Genomic DNA, 15,436 nt, shown 5'->3' on the forward strand with positions numbered 1-15,436 from the left:
AATTCCCTCGACACGCGCAGTCTTTGGTGACACTGGTTCTCAGTCATCTGCAGGAATGACAAGCGCCGTCTATAGACCCTGGGACTATTGAGGCACCTATGAGCGATGGCTGTCTGTGGATTTTCAGCTGCGTGCACAGAATGGCCTTGCCGTCCATTCATCTTGAGGGAGGTGCTCCCCCCTTTGCTGAGCCAGGTACCTCCACCGCTCTCTTTTTCTCCTTCTCTGCTCCCTGTAAGCCATGAGGCATACTGCTAAATCACCAGGCTCCATAAGTCTAGTGTTCTTTTCCTGCAGGATCAAAGAGAGAGATGCATGGGTTAGCATATGTGTACTAAGAACCTTTCTTGATTAAGTCTAAAGGCCCCTTTAAGCATGCAGGAGAGTGCTGGCCACCACTTGGATGGCCAGTGTGTAGTACGCTTCATTCCCCACCCACCTCTGCTCCACTCCACTTGACCGATTGGTGGCAGCTTCAGCCAACGGACTACATGCTGTGCTCTCAGCTCAGGCACAGGCATTCTTCTAACCCACACTGTTAGCTTGAACCATGATAGATACTGGTCAAAACCTTAATAAAGACATTGCAAGGAGCTCTAAGTGCCTCCACCAGCGATTGCGCCATGGCCACTTTTCACAAGGGGATTTGTACAGCTTGCCCAGTCGGCCAATTGTTCTGCTGCCACCTAAAACCCACACTAATTTTCAGTCTACACCTGAGGGGTCGAATCTTCTGCAAAGTTTGGTGGTACTTTCATGCTCTTGTGTTGCGTGAGTGGGCAGAAAAGCTTCAGAGGCCCGACTCCAAGCATGCCAATAGAGCTGCTGCTGAACGGTCTCAGCTGCAGAAGAATGCTCACTTTTAACAAGCTTTTCCAAGTGCATGGCCACTTACCTCACCCTCCCCCCATCAACTCCACCAACCCACCTCCCCCCCACTACCCGCCCGGCAAAAGCTTGTGTACTTCCTTTAGTCTGTGCTGCCTTGCCCTCCCCACCCCCCCACATTCCCCCGGTATGTCCTTGTGTACTTCCTTCACTCAACCCCACCCCACCACCATCCCAACATGTGCTTGTATACTTCCTTCAGTCTGTGCTGCCATGCCCTCATCCCACCAACACCCTCCGCCCTACACCGGCCCAAACCGAACCACACTTACGATGCCATGGCATACAAGGCTATGGGTCTAGTGCTGGAAAATGGGATTAGAATAGTTAGGTACTTGTTTGACTGGCACAGACTCAATGGGCCGAAGGGCCTTTTTCTGTGCTGTAGACCTCTATGACTCAATGGAGCTCTTGCCCTGGCACTGCACTGAAAGCCAGCTGGGATAAAACGATTAGCCTGTGGCCTCCCCACCCCCACCAAGTTTCTCTTCCTTGATGTCCTATGGTCAATGCTCACGAGTGCAGCACAAGGTTGTGTGCAATCACCTCCGAAGTCCAGGTCACCGGGTGCACGCCTTTTAAAGGCAGTCGTGAAGCACGCTGTTCTGAAGTCACACTGACTTGGGCAGTAGATTTGATGTGTGGGCATGATTCTGGTGAGCAGGACTTATAATGAGATGCTAAATAATTGAAATTAGGTTCCTGACATGAAGTGGCGGGAAACGCGGCCTGCCATTGACGGGTGGGGTGGACGATCACAAACTCATTTCGCAAAGGCATGAAACCAATTTTTGGCCTTCTCAACATATTGTTGTCCCCTCCTGCTTGTCCCCTGCCGACAGGATATGATGATTCCAACCTAATTCTCCCAAAGTCCCAGAGAAGTGATGAAGGTACTGAGTTTCAAACAATTGTGCTACAAACTGTCCATTTATTTCTAACTTGACAGAAAGTTTGGGTCAAAGATAGCTAATTAATAGTTCTACATGGATGCAAGGTTAATGTGTTTCATGTTGCCATGGGGAAGATGGCAGAGTAAGTCATTTTGAGATCAGGTAACATGCTTTCCTATAAATCAATGAATATCACAGACAGACAACAGGTTCTGTGTGATGCAGTAAGAGTGCTGTGATGTTAGGTTAATTGTCTTATCTGTCTGTGGGCATAACTTGAAAGAAGAAGATAAAATTCTCGTGGTACCTCAACCAACCACCCTCCCTTAGCTAACACCAAGAAAATATAAATGATTCATTTTTCTGCTGTGTACAAATTGGCTTGCCTTGTTGCCTATATAACAGTGACTTTACTCAAAATGAATTCATTAGATGTGGCTGTCCATTGTGGTGTGAGGGGGCTCTATATAGTTATATTGTGAGGAACATATCTTTTTATTTCTGTTGGACTATTGTAAAGAACATATCTTTTTTATTTTCTGTTGGACTATGAATTAAAATTACAATGGCTGCAGGTTGAAAGACATGCCCACTGGAACAGGATGAGAGATTTATACAATGTTGCAGTCCTGGAACAGGGTGTGCCATAAAAGACAGGAAGGTGCCAGAAAGGAGTCCTGGACCAAGGGAGCTGCCTGACAACAGCATTTTAATTGGCTCCTGACCAAGTGACCAGGTCTTGTGTGAGAACTAGTACAGCTGAATAGTTCCTAGCCTGAAAGGAACAAAACCTAAAACCTCCTTCTCCTGTGTGTGAAAATTTCCAGTAATTCCATAATAATTGCTAGCTGGCTTTTTCTTCTCATATCTCTGTAACATGCTCTCCCTCTGAAAATCCCTGTCAAGAGGCAAAGGAGAGAATCACCATTAGAGACATTGAAAGGCAAGTGCTCAACCTATGAAATAAATACTGAAAGTGCTAGAAGACCACCTCATGCCATCAACAGGAACTGAAAGGAACTTGGAAGACATCGATCAAAATCAACCCATCAAATCCTGTACTCCGGAATTGGTGCTATTGAACTGTTTTATCTCACCCTTAAAATTCATGTTTTTGTGTGCCTTATGTGTCTTGTATATGTGTGTATAGGGATTTAAGAAGGGGGTAGAGTGTAAGTTACAGTGTTAGAAATTAGCAGTTCATATTTCTTTCTTTTGCCACTGGTTAAAGACAATTTGTTCAATAAACAGTTATTTACTTATTAAGTTTACAAACCTGATGCTTGTATTCTGTTAATCTAAATTAAACAGTTAGGTAGAATTGGGGCAATCTGGTGGTTTGATCAAACTTTTTCATCTTTATCGTGGCTTGGGAACAATGGGGCTTGATGTTAAAGCACACTATCCCCAGTGAGTCGTGATAACACCTACTAATTGAGTCATTTTGTTTTGCTTAAAAAATCCAACTATGCAGCAGTTTAAATTTAACAATTAGCTAAAACAAACTAGGATGTTTCTTTTTCAGATGATTTCAATTTAAACTAACAAACAGTTTGACTATTTGAATTGAAGGGCATCAACTGTAATAGATGCATATTATTTCTTTATCAGAATGAATTAACACTTCTAAATAAAGCTCTAAAATAGGAGCCCTTCCACTTCCATGTGTAGCATTGATGAAGTAGATAATGTCATAAAGAAAATATTAAAGTAAGTTTAACATTTAAATCTTTTTTTAAATAAATATCTCTGTTCCAAAAAGGCTTTGCAACAAAATTAGAAATTTGAATAATTGTACAATCTTTTCAGGTTGCATGAAATCTGTTATTTTAGGATTCTTTCTCAATACATATAATTAGAATAATTATAGCCCTAGGAACTAATTAGAATATATTACTATATTAAAAAATTAAACCCAATGGTCACAAAGCAAAGATGTCTTATATCTGCAAATACAATATTCTGTATTTGTTAAATGAATAACTCTTTGACTATGTTTTTATTTCAAAATAATTCAAAAAGAATATTCAAAAATAATCTGGGATTGCGGTAGAATAATGGTTAAATTACTGGATTTTTAATCCAAAGGCTTGGACTAACGATCTAGGAATATGAGTTCAAATTGTACGATGCTAAGTGGAAAAATTAAGTTCATTTAATTAATTAAATATGACTGGAATTAAAAGGCTAGTATTAGTAATCGCAATTACTCGAGCGTTGAAAAATCCATCTGATTCACTAATCCCTGTGAGGGAAGTAAATCAGCTGGCCTAGCCCACAGGTGACTCCAGACTCACAACAACATAGCTGAGTCTGACTGGTCCTCTCAAATGGGCCTAGCAAACCATTCAACTGAATTCAAGAATGTGGCTCACCAACAAAGAAATATGAGCAGGAGGAGGCCATGTGGTCCTTTGAAACTGTTCCACCATTCAGTATAAACATGGTTGATCTTTGATCTCAATTCCACTTCCCTGCCAAATCACTATGTCCCTGGATGTTTATACTAAACAGCTGAGCATCCTCAGAGGTGAAGAATCCTGAAGATTTCACTGTCCACCCGCCTTCCTCAATATGTAAATGGTCCAGGATGATGTCGGGGGTTCCTCCCAACATCATCCTGCGTCATTTTCCCGTCAATGAGCAGGCCCCACCCCCAAATCGCCGACAGGAAAATTCTAAAAAGTAGTCAAATTGCTGGACTGATAAAATGTCTGCAGCTGGTTACATGCTGGCAGTTCTGGAAAATTCTGAGCAGTTCTAATGGACAAAGACTAACTTATCATCCTCCAGGAATGTGCATTGTATGAACATTCCAGCCAAGCTAACACAAAGGACTAGTAGACAAGATATCTGCCCCAGCCAGCTTTGGACAAAGGCAAAGCTATTTGTGACTCCTCATATCCAATGTTGTACCAATAGTTCCACAGTTACCTGCTCAAAATGCAATGGGTTTTAACAAGGGTCCTGAAAGTACATCGTTAGCTGAACGGCCCGACCTGAAATCACCCTGTTACATGACCGAGGCTTGAGCTGTTTGAATTGCTTTAATTATACAGCTTTTGGATTGCATCTTCAGTTGTGCTTTTACTTCAGAAGAGAAGACAGGATTCCAGGCTATAGCAGTCTATCCCTGACCTCCATCTCTCTCAAAGCCTGGTCTCCAGTAAATATCCTGTATTTTGCCTACAAAATGAACTAATTCTAAGACTACAAGAATACTTCGCTGCATCTTCATCTGCCATGTTCTATCAACCAAGACAGCAGCAGAACTAGAGCTCTGTCCAGATTTAAATTGCCTGACTCTCATCTACACTGTTTCTTTGAGAACTCCTGAACGCCTGCACTTCCTATGCCAGCACCTACAAGACCAATTCATCCCTACAGGCCCAGCTCATTGTGGAAGTTTCCTCTACTGGCAAAGTGAATTATTCAGCATTAATCCTTCAACTGCCCCAACCGAGTTCCTAGGACAAATGCCAGGAGCTCTGCCAGACAAAGCCATTTGGAAGAACTTTCATTGGACATTGACTTACTGGACTCTACTCATGTGAATTAATGCCAATACCTTTTTTTAAGTAACTCACAATTTGTGCATTCTTTCCCTTTCTCCACCTTTCTACTTTGTATGCTCGTTAGTGTGAATGTGTGTCGCTATCCATCCCTCTTGTTTTGAATGTGTTAATAAATCCTAGCTTTGTTTCACCCTAAAGAATTTGCTGCGGGGTTACTTTTAACATCAGACCTCATAAACCAGGGTTTGGGAAATTCACCATGACCCATTCCAAAAAGGGAAAAGATACTAAGGGATACAAATTAAATTAAAAATTAAAACTATCCCTATCACGGGCAGAAGAGGGGAGCTGTAATAATAATCTACTCCACCTTGGCCTCGTGTCTGTAATATTGTTGATTGGTTGGCAAGTCGACTCAGCTTGGCTGAGGTGGTTCTATGGAGAAAGCAGCAGGGAACTAAAGGCTCCCCCAGCTCCTGGGTAATTCAAAAAAGGAGAAAGACTTGAACGTATTCCTTTTGTGTGCAGAGAACAGGTCTCTGTGTATGAATGTATGTCACTTCAACCAGGTATAAATGAGCCATATTATGAATTTGACTGATTATCTTAAATGGGTTTTTGGTGTAGCTACTAACATGCTCAGGATTGTTTAGCAAGTGCTGCCCAATCATGGAAGCACAAGTAACAGGAGACATTTTGTTTTGGGTTTTCCAAGTGCAGACCAGCTGAGTACAATCTGTACTCTGCTTATTATGAGCAACCAAAGAAGCATGCTGTTCGATTCAATCAGCCAATCATTAAGACTAATGGCCCGACATCACACTGGCACTGAAATTCATACACAACCTTGCTCAATTTTGCAGTATGCAGAATATCTTTTTGGACTGATGGCAGCATCCTTTTAGTGGAAAATGCCATTCATGTAGCTACTGAATTGTTGTGGTATGAAACGCTTGTTTAACCTGTTGTTCAAATTTTTGAGATGCCTTGCCAATCAATCAAAGCAATCTTGTAATAAGGCCCTAGCCATTTGCTCATCTTGCAAGCTTGATCCAGAAGTAAAGCAATTCTATGGGACAAGGGTTATCCTGATCTGATCATTGTTTGCTGTGTATCAAGCAACCTCTCAGTAGGCCCAAGGCCCATTCACCTTTGGACCTGAAAAGTGCCCAGTCCACCTCAAATTATCCTGGAAAGGTAAAGATAATGTTACAACAGTGATTTCAGAATTGGTTTCTGCTCATTGTTTCTGTAGCAAGCATGAGTGATTACTAGCAATTAACTGATCAGAACCTGACAATGGGAAATATCTGTCCTGCATGAATTTTATTTCTATTTGTCAACATCTCTATGTCAAAATGAATTAATTCAAAGGATGCTTGATGGCTATGATTGGCAGTTTGACATGGTAATGTAAAGCTGGTAAAGGACCAGGGAATAGATGAATTCAATTACGTCAGCTAATGAATCATGATGTCTGCAGGAAGGCAGTAATACCCTGACAATTCCTGCAATATGTGAGTTCCCTGAGCTTTGTGTGAGCTTTGGGGATGTATGTAAACTTCAAAGGCACTTGAATGATTTTACACATTATAAAAGCATTGCTCTAGTCACTCTGTTATATCTTACAGGAAGATTAAAATTTGGACATTCACAGAATCTACATAAAGTGAAGACATGATATGGCACTAGGGTAAACTTGATTAAGGTCTCTGGGTTCGTACTGCCTCTATTCCAATCATTTTGAACACTTCTGCAAGTCAGTGTTCAGATGTTAAGATTTCATATGGTGACTCCCAAGTACCCATTCAGTGTGTGAATATATGAAAGAACTTTTAAAAGGCCAGAATGCAAAAACTGAATGGTTCACAGTTGTATTTGTTTCTTGATCAGCAAATCTGAAGACTACAATATATTTTCAATATCTATTGTGCAACATTTCAATACCTAAAAAAAACCTCATACAAAGCAGCAAGATAGAGTGAGATAATAGGTAAGTAGACAAAAGGACAAGACTGAAGCCAATGGAAAAGTCTCTTGAGAATCATGTGCAGTGTACAAAAGGTTCACTATGAGCCCATTATACATTCCAGTGCTGGCAATCTCACCCCAAAAAGCCTGCTCACGTAAGCTTTCATTAGCTACAAAATAAACAGAACACCAGCCATGATTCCACCCTCTGTTTACAAGATAATCTACAGAGGCCATCTCTACCAGTTCATCTCATCCATTCCAGAATTATATACAAACCTACATATTAGGAATAGACCATTCGGCCTCTCAAGCCTGATCTGCCATTTGATAACATTGCCGACATTATACCAGCGACTACAACTCAGAAGTACTTAATTGGCTGTAAAGTGATTTGGGACATTGTGAAATGTGTTGTACAAATGTAGGTTTTGTCTTTCTTTCATTACACCTGCATGCAGAAGACAGAGTGACTGTAGCAATGGCTAAATTGGAGGCCCAATGCCGAGTCCCTGTGGATAATTAATCACAGGGCAATCAACTAATGTTAGGAAAGTGGCTGCAAAGAAATCACTACATTTTGAAAAGCAATTGCTAAGCTCCCCCGAACAGCTCCCCCTAACATTCCCCAACACCCCTTCCAACCTCCCCTCAAACTGCTCCAACCTCGCCCCAAACCCCTCCAAACTTCCCCCCAACCACCCCTCCAACTTCCTCCCAACATCTCCTCCAAACTCCCCCCAACCACCTCTCCAACCCCGCTTCAAACCTTCCCACCAACCCCCAACATTCCCTCCAACCCCCTCCAACCTTCCCTCCAACATCCCTCTCCAGCTCCCATCCCAACCTCTCCTCCAATCCCCCTCAGCCTTCCCCCAACCCGCCCTCCAACCTTCCCCCGACTGCCCTCCAACTTTCCCTGCAACTCATTCTCAACCTTTTTCCAACCATTCTCCAGACCTCCAACCCCCCCATTTGAAACTCACTTCTAACACTCTCCACCTCCCCCCAAACCCTCCTCCAATCTCTCCATCCAATTTATTCTAAAATTACGGGGGCAAGATTTCCCCCTCTGTGGACTAAGTGTGGTGGCGAGTAGGAAAGGTGGCTTTTTCCTTGCTGACTGCAATGGCGCGTTTTCATGTCTGATTGCCTGCCTCTCACCTCATTAAATATGCATCAGCTGGAAACATGCCGTTTTGCTGGCGGGCGGCCTGTGAATCACCCATCCCGCCTTGACCTCAGCAGATCATTGCTCCAGGTGTCACATTTAAATCTCACCTGCACACAGATCTTTCAATGGCTACAACCCTGGATTGCTCCAGGCAAGAGATGGCCCCCAAAAGCAGGAAGAGTGCAGCCCCCAAGTTTGGTGATGCGTTGCTGCATCACTTTCTGGATGCTGTCAAGGCCCACTGTGACCTTCTCTACATCTGGGAAGGCCAGTGGTGATCCAACAAGGTCACCAACTTGGCTTGGGAAGAGGTGTCTGTGGTGGTGAGCGCCAACTCAGCCTGCAATGGACCAGTAATACAGTGCCACAAACAGATGACTGATCTCACCCACACAGCCAGGGTAAGGCAGCCTTCTCATCCCACCTCACACCTTTACAGGATGACAGGCCACAGGGATCTCACACATTACCAGCACAACAGACATCACCACTCATTCTCCCACACATACTCTGACATCTCCATCTGGGCTCAAGTCCTGTGCAGTTCAAGTTCTCATTCCATACATGGCTCCACTCAGCACCCATACAAGGTAGGCATCTTTGGCATACTTCCTGCTCACACTCTCTCCACCTGTCTTCATGCAGGCCAGGCTCACCCATAATAAAAGGGAGAGACTGGTGGTGGGATGCCAGTGATCAGGTCCCTCATCTAGTATGAGGAACATGCGGAACATCTGGCCAGAGGGGACTGCGACCATACCTGTGGTGAGAGTGAGGTCGGTGGTGCACACCCAAGTGAGGAACCTGCATCAGTTGACCCTTCAGACAGTGAGGTTGTGAGTGCAATGTTACATCTTGGAGCCTGTTGCCATGAACTAATTGTCTCTGCTCTCTTTCATTAGTACTACTGCAAAGTGCCCCAGAAACACCTGAAGTCAGCCCTTCATATCCAACCCTGGAGACACTTCAGATGAGGATTTTGAGGACCCACTTGCAGAAGACCCATCACAGTGCTCACCCACACCCTCCACCAGTGCAGAGATGCACACCACAGTGGGACCTAGGTCTAGGGCAGGCTCAGTGACACAATCTAGTGAGTACAGCACACAATCTGGTCCACAGCAGGCAAAGGCAGGGACATCACAGGTCACCGGCCCTCGGAGGACTGCTAGGGGCCAGGATTCTGTTGAGTCCCAGTCAGATGATGAGACTGTGGACTTGGTCTTAACACAGAGCTGCAGAAACACATACCGGCATATCAGACAGGGTTGTCAGCTACATTCCACAGATTGCAATGTACAATGGAGGAGTCTGTCTGCATTCAGTCTGAGGTAATAGTGTAGGCATGCCAGCGCACCGAAGTCAACACTGGTAGGATGGTGGCTGCCATGAAGACTTTGGTCCCAGACATTGCAGCTGTCCTGCTGTGGGAGTTACCCTCCATCACTGTAAGCATTGGTGGCATCCAGCAGCAGTGACTCAAGAGCAGACCAGGTCAGCTAGATCTCACTGCAGATGCCCTTTCTCCTCAAGGAATCATCCAAGGGCAGATGGGCACTCATAGGGATGAGGAACAGCAGCTGGACACCCCAGGGCATTGTGAGGTGATCTATATTCATTGAAATGTCACTCTAACTGGGGACCTGCACCCCTAACTGAGATTGGAGAGTCTCAGTGTAATGGGGATTAAGGCAACACTGAGGGCTGAGTGCTTTGAACAAGCACCAACACCTGCAGAACATCCTTACCTGTCTTGGTCCATTTCTAGCTTTGCAGTATCATCATCGAAGTAACACATAAGGCATTTTTCCATTGCTTGGGATGGATTTTCTTGAGGCACTTAGTCAGACTGAAGGTGCACTGCTATGAGTCCACTGAGGACTGTAGCGCAACTCCTGCCTCTTGTAGGCTGTCTTAGCAACTGGAATGCTGGAGAGATGATTGAAGGCTCCAGATTGCCTCTATAGTTATTGGGATACTCCTAATTACTCTCAGCTGCACGTGCTCCTCAATTGCTAATACATATTGCAGATTGGTGCACCTTTAAAATGCCCTTGCTGCCCAGTGCTGTGTCCACTCCTCCCAGAAGCCAAAATAGCCCTCCCAAGCAGTGTTTTTTCTTAGTTTCATTTTCTGCAGTGCCATTTCTTGATGTTGCAAGATGGTGGTCCTCCGGTTTTATTACCAGACCAGCATTGACCTCCCTGTATGACCATGGAAATCCCTCCAATTGGGCTGTAGGAGCATAACGTTCAGGTTTTCCTCCCTCCTTTAACTCTCAGTCCTTCCCCTGTAATCCTAGATCCCATTGTAATTGTGGTTGATGTTCCTGTGTTACCTCCTGAGTTGTTTGAGGTGGATGTGCCTATGCCCCATTTAGTTCTTACCCCTCACATCTTGAAGCTTACTGTACTGTGACATATAGGGACCACTGCCCCACCACCATTGAGACCATCGAATGCCTGCCCCTATACCACCTTTTCCCAATCTACAGGCTGCAGATGCCTCCCCTGACTGTGGCTGTACCATCTGCAGCTGATTAATACAGCAGAAACCACCCCCCCAACCACCCCCCCCACCCCGGACTGCCGTGTGTGATGTAATGACCATGCTCTGCACACACTATGCTGGGCATGACTGACAGTGGCATGCCCATCCCGTCCCTGGACACAGACAAGCAGAGGATTTGGAAGCTCAACATTGTAAGCTGAAGCGCTTCTCCACTCCACAACCCTTGCATTCTGACCCCCACTTGCTCATGCCCTTCTGCAAGAGACTCTTTCCCAATTCTGGCCCAGAGGATGCTTCCCTCCATCTCCCCCCAACCCCCACCCCCCCAGTCATCTGTCTGAGTGCAACTGTCCCCAGTCTTCCCCCACCCCCCAGTCACTACTTTGCCCTCCAGCCCCTTCACTTGCCCCTGTCTTGTCTTCACTCCCCAGTCAAGTCTTTGTTCTCTAGCCTCTTCCCTTGTCTTGTCTTCCCCCGCTGGCCGAGCCCTTGCCCTGCAGCAATTACAACTCACCCCTGCCTTACTGCTAGTCTGGTCTTTAGAGACTTGTCTCTGTAACACCCCCTCAAAAATGAAGTGGTACTGCCTGCAAAGCCATCGTGGAGTCTGAGGTGCCACGAGGGTTGCATGATGCAAAGAAGGCAAACAAGCCTTGAAGTCATGAGTGAAGTACAGGTCACCAGCTGCATGTCGCTTATCTGCGGTTGTGAATCATGCCAGCCTGATTGATGCCAGTGTGGCTTTTTGATCTAGTGGGGGCATGATTCCAATGAGCGGCCCTGATAATGAGAATTCATGATATTCGAATGTATTCAAATAGTGTTCCCGACACGGCGCAGCCATTGAGGGCGGGAGCAGATGATCACAGCCTGCAGTTACGCCGGTGGGAAACTGATTTTATCGCTCCCGTGATATTTTCCCCACCCACCTGCTATTTAGTTTGCTGCTGGCAGAACCGGGAAATCCCAGCCAGTGATTTGACTTCCCATAAGACTATAAGACGTAGGAGCAGATGTAGGCCATTTGGCCCATTGAGTTTGCCCCACCATTCAAAGAGATCATGGCTGATCTGGTAATCCTACTTTCCACTTTCCCACGTAACCCTTGATTCCCTTACTGATTAAAAATTTGCCTATCTCAATCTCGAATATATTTAATGACGCAGCCTCTACAACCCTCTGCAGTAAAGAATTCCACAGATTCAATACCCTCTGAGAGAAGAAATTCCTCCTCATCTCTTTCTTAAATAGGTGACCCCTTACTCTGAGATTACACCCTCTGGTCCTAGATTCTCCCACAAGGGGAAACAACCTCTCAGCATCTACCCTGTCAAGCCCCCTAAGAATCTTATATGTTTCAGTAAGGTCACCTCACAGTCTTCTAAACTCCCATGAATACAGGCCCAACCTACTCAACCTCTCCTCATGAGAAAATCCCTCCATTCCTTGGATCAACCTAATGAACCTTATCTGGATTGCCTCCAATGCCAGTATACCTTTCCTTAGATAAGGGGACCAAAACTGTTCACAGTAACCTAGGTATGGTCCAACTAATGCCTTGTATAGTTTTAGCAAGGCTTCACTATTTGTATAGAAATAACGACCAACATTCCATTTGCCTTCCCTATTACCTGCTGAACTTGCATGCTAGTTTCTTGTAATTCATGCATGAGGACCCCCAAATCCCTCTGTGCTGCAGCTTTCTGCAGTCTTTCTTCATTTAAATAATATCCAGCTCCTCTATTCTTCCTGCCAAAGTGCATAACCTCACATTTTCCCACATTATATTCTATCTACCCAATTTTGCCCACTCACTTAACTGTCTATGACCCTCTGTAGACTCTTTGTGTCATCCTCACCACTTGCCTTCCCACCTATTTTTATGTCATCCACACACTTGGAGATAGTACTTTCACTTCCCTCATCCAAGTCATTCTTATATCTTGTAAATAATTGAGGCCCCAGCACTGTTATAGGTTGCCATCCTGAAAAAAGTTCCCCTTATCCCAACTCTCTGTCTTCTATTAGTTAGCCAATCCTCTATCCATCTACTGGTTCCCTCTTATCTATCCTCTTGTTACCTCCTCAAAGAATTCTAATACATTTGTTAGGCATGATTTCCCCTTTATGAAGCCATGCTAACTCTGCTTGATTATATTATGCATTTCTAAATGCTCTGCTATTACATCCTTTATAATTGACTTTAACATTTTCCCAATGATAGATGTTAACCTAACTGGCCTATAGTTACCTGTTTTTGTCTCCCTCTCCTTTTGAATAAGGGTTTTACATTGGCAGTTTCCAATCCTCTGGGACTTTTCCAGAATCTAAGGATTCTTGGAAGATTACTAACACTGCATCCGCTATCTCTGTAGCTACTTCTTTTAATATCCTAGGATGGAACCCATCAGGTCCAGGGGACTTATTGGCCTTTTGCCCCATTGGTTTCCCTCATACTTTTTCTTTAGTGATAATGATTGCATTTATTTCCTCCCCCTTTCTTGCCCCTTGATAATTTAGTATTTTTGGAGTGCTATTAGTGTATTTTACCTTGAAGACTGATGCAAAGTATTTATTCAACTCCTCTGCCATTCCCTGGTTCCCCATTATTACTTCCCCAGCCTCATTCTCTAAGGGGCCTAAGTTCACTTTGGTCTCTCTGTCTTCCTTTTTATATATTTAAAGAAGCTCTTACTGTCCGTTTTTATATTACTTGCTGGTTTACCCTCAAAGTTTATTTTCTCCCTCATTTTTTGGTCAGCTTTTGTTGGTTTTTAAAACTTTTTTAATCTTCTGGCTTACCGCTAATGTTTGTCACATTGTATGTTTTTTCTTTCAATTTGATACTATCCGTAACATCCTTGGTTTACCATGGTCGGTTTATCCCCTTCCAGAATCCTTCTTCCTCACTGGGATATATCTTTGTTGTGAGTCATGAACTATTTCCTTAAACATCTGCCATTGTTCATCAGCTGTCTTTTCTGCTAAGCTCCTTTCCCAGTCCACTCCAGCCAACCCTGTCCTCATTCCTGTGTAATTACCCTTATTTAAGTTTAGCATAGTTGTTTCCGACCCAGGCTTCTCACTCTCAAACTGAATGTTAAGTTCTACCATGATATGGTCACTGATTCCTAAGGAATCTTTTACCCTGAGGTCATTTATTAAACTTGCTTCATTACACATTACCAGATCCAAAATAGCCTATCTATGGTTGGATCTACAACATATTCTTCCAGGAAACTGAGTACACTCTATGAATTCTCGCTCATGGCTGCCTCTGCCAATTAGATTTTCCTAGTCTACATGAAGATTAGAGCCACCCATGATTAACGTACTGCCTTTTTCACTATCTCCTGTTTTATTCTCTGTCCTACACTATACGTACTGTTAGGGGCCCTATAGACAACTCCCACCAGTGTCTTCTTCCCCTTGTTATTTCTTATCTCCACCCATATGGCTCCAAGCTCATTTCTTGCCATCTATTCCATCTAATACTAACAAAGCTACTCTGCCACCCTTTCCTTCCTGCCTGTCCTTTTGAAAAGTCACATACCCCTGAATATTTAGTTCCCAGCTTTGATCTCCTTGTAACCATCTCTCCGTAATGGCTATAATATCATATCCATTAATCTCTATTTGTGCTGTTAATTCATTTATTTCATTCCAAATACTATGTGCATTTAAGTGAACAGCCATTAATTTTTGCCTTTTGACTATTTTTTTCCCCTTTGACCCTATTTGTTGCTGTCTTTTTCATGTTCGTACACTCTGTCCCTTCCTGTCATGCTCTGGGTATCATTGCATAAGTAGATGCCTTGCAATGCTGCCATATCCTTTTGCTTTGTAAGCCGACATATCCCCTCTCCAGAACCCTCCCCTCCTATATTTAGTTCCCATTTTTCAAGCAGGAACACTCTCAGTTGCTGATGTTGCTTCTCACTTTCAGGCAGATTCATGGTTTCCTGGCGCGCTTTTTAAAAAAAAACGGAACCATGAAGCTGCCTGGAAGCAGCAGTAGCAACTAGTGAACCTGACCTGACACTGACAGACAGGCTTAAAAAATAGTGGAACCCTCAGCTTGACAAATCCATTTTTTTTAAGCCGTTTTTCCAGGCCTGCAGCTCTGGCTGTTCAGCGTGAATGATATGAAACTGTTTGAAGCACCAAGCCCAGGCACAGGTCCGCCCCAGACTCTGGGCCCCTGTGTTTGGCACCATCTACACACCCGACTCCCAGGCCCTGCCTCCTGCCTCCTAGTCAGCCTGTAAAGGGCTGGTAAAATCCAGCCTGTTATCTTCTTGAAAAGGAAAACCTTGCAGGTGAATGAACCAGAGAATGGGACTAATTTATAACTTTTTCAGAGAGTAAGCTAGCACAGTCACAGTCAGGGCCTGATAGCCTTATCCTACGCTCTAGTATTCTGTAAGTTTTGTTTGAAACAGCAGTAAGTGTGCAACAGGTGGACCGTCAACATCCTGTGGCGT

The sequence above is a fragment of the Carcharodon carcharias genome, chromosome 3 (assembly GCF_017639515.1).
Source record: "Carcharodon carcharias isolate sCarCar2 chromosome 3, sCarCar2.pri, whole genome shotgun sequence".
NCBI classification, from domain to species: Eukaryota; Metazoa; Chordata; class Chondrichthyes; order Lamniformes; family Lamnidae; genus Carcharodon; species Carcharodon carcharias.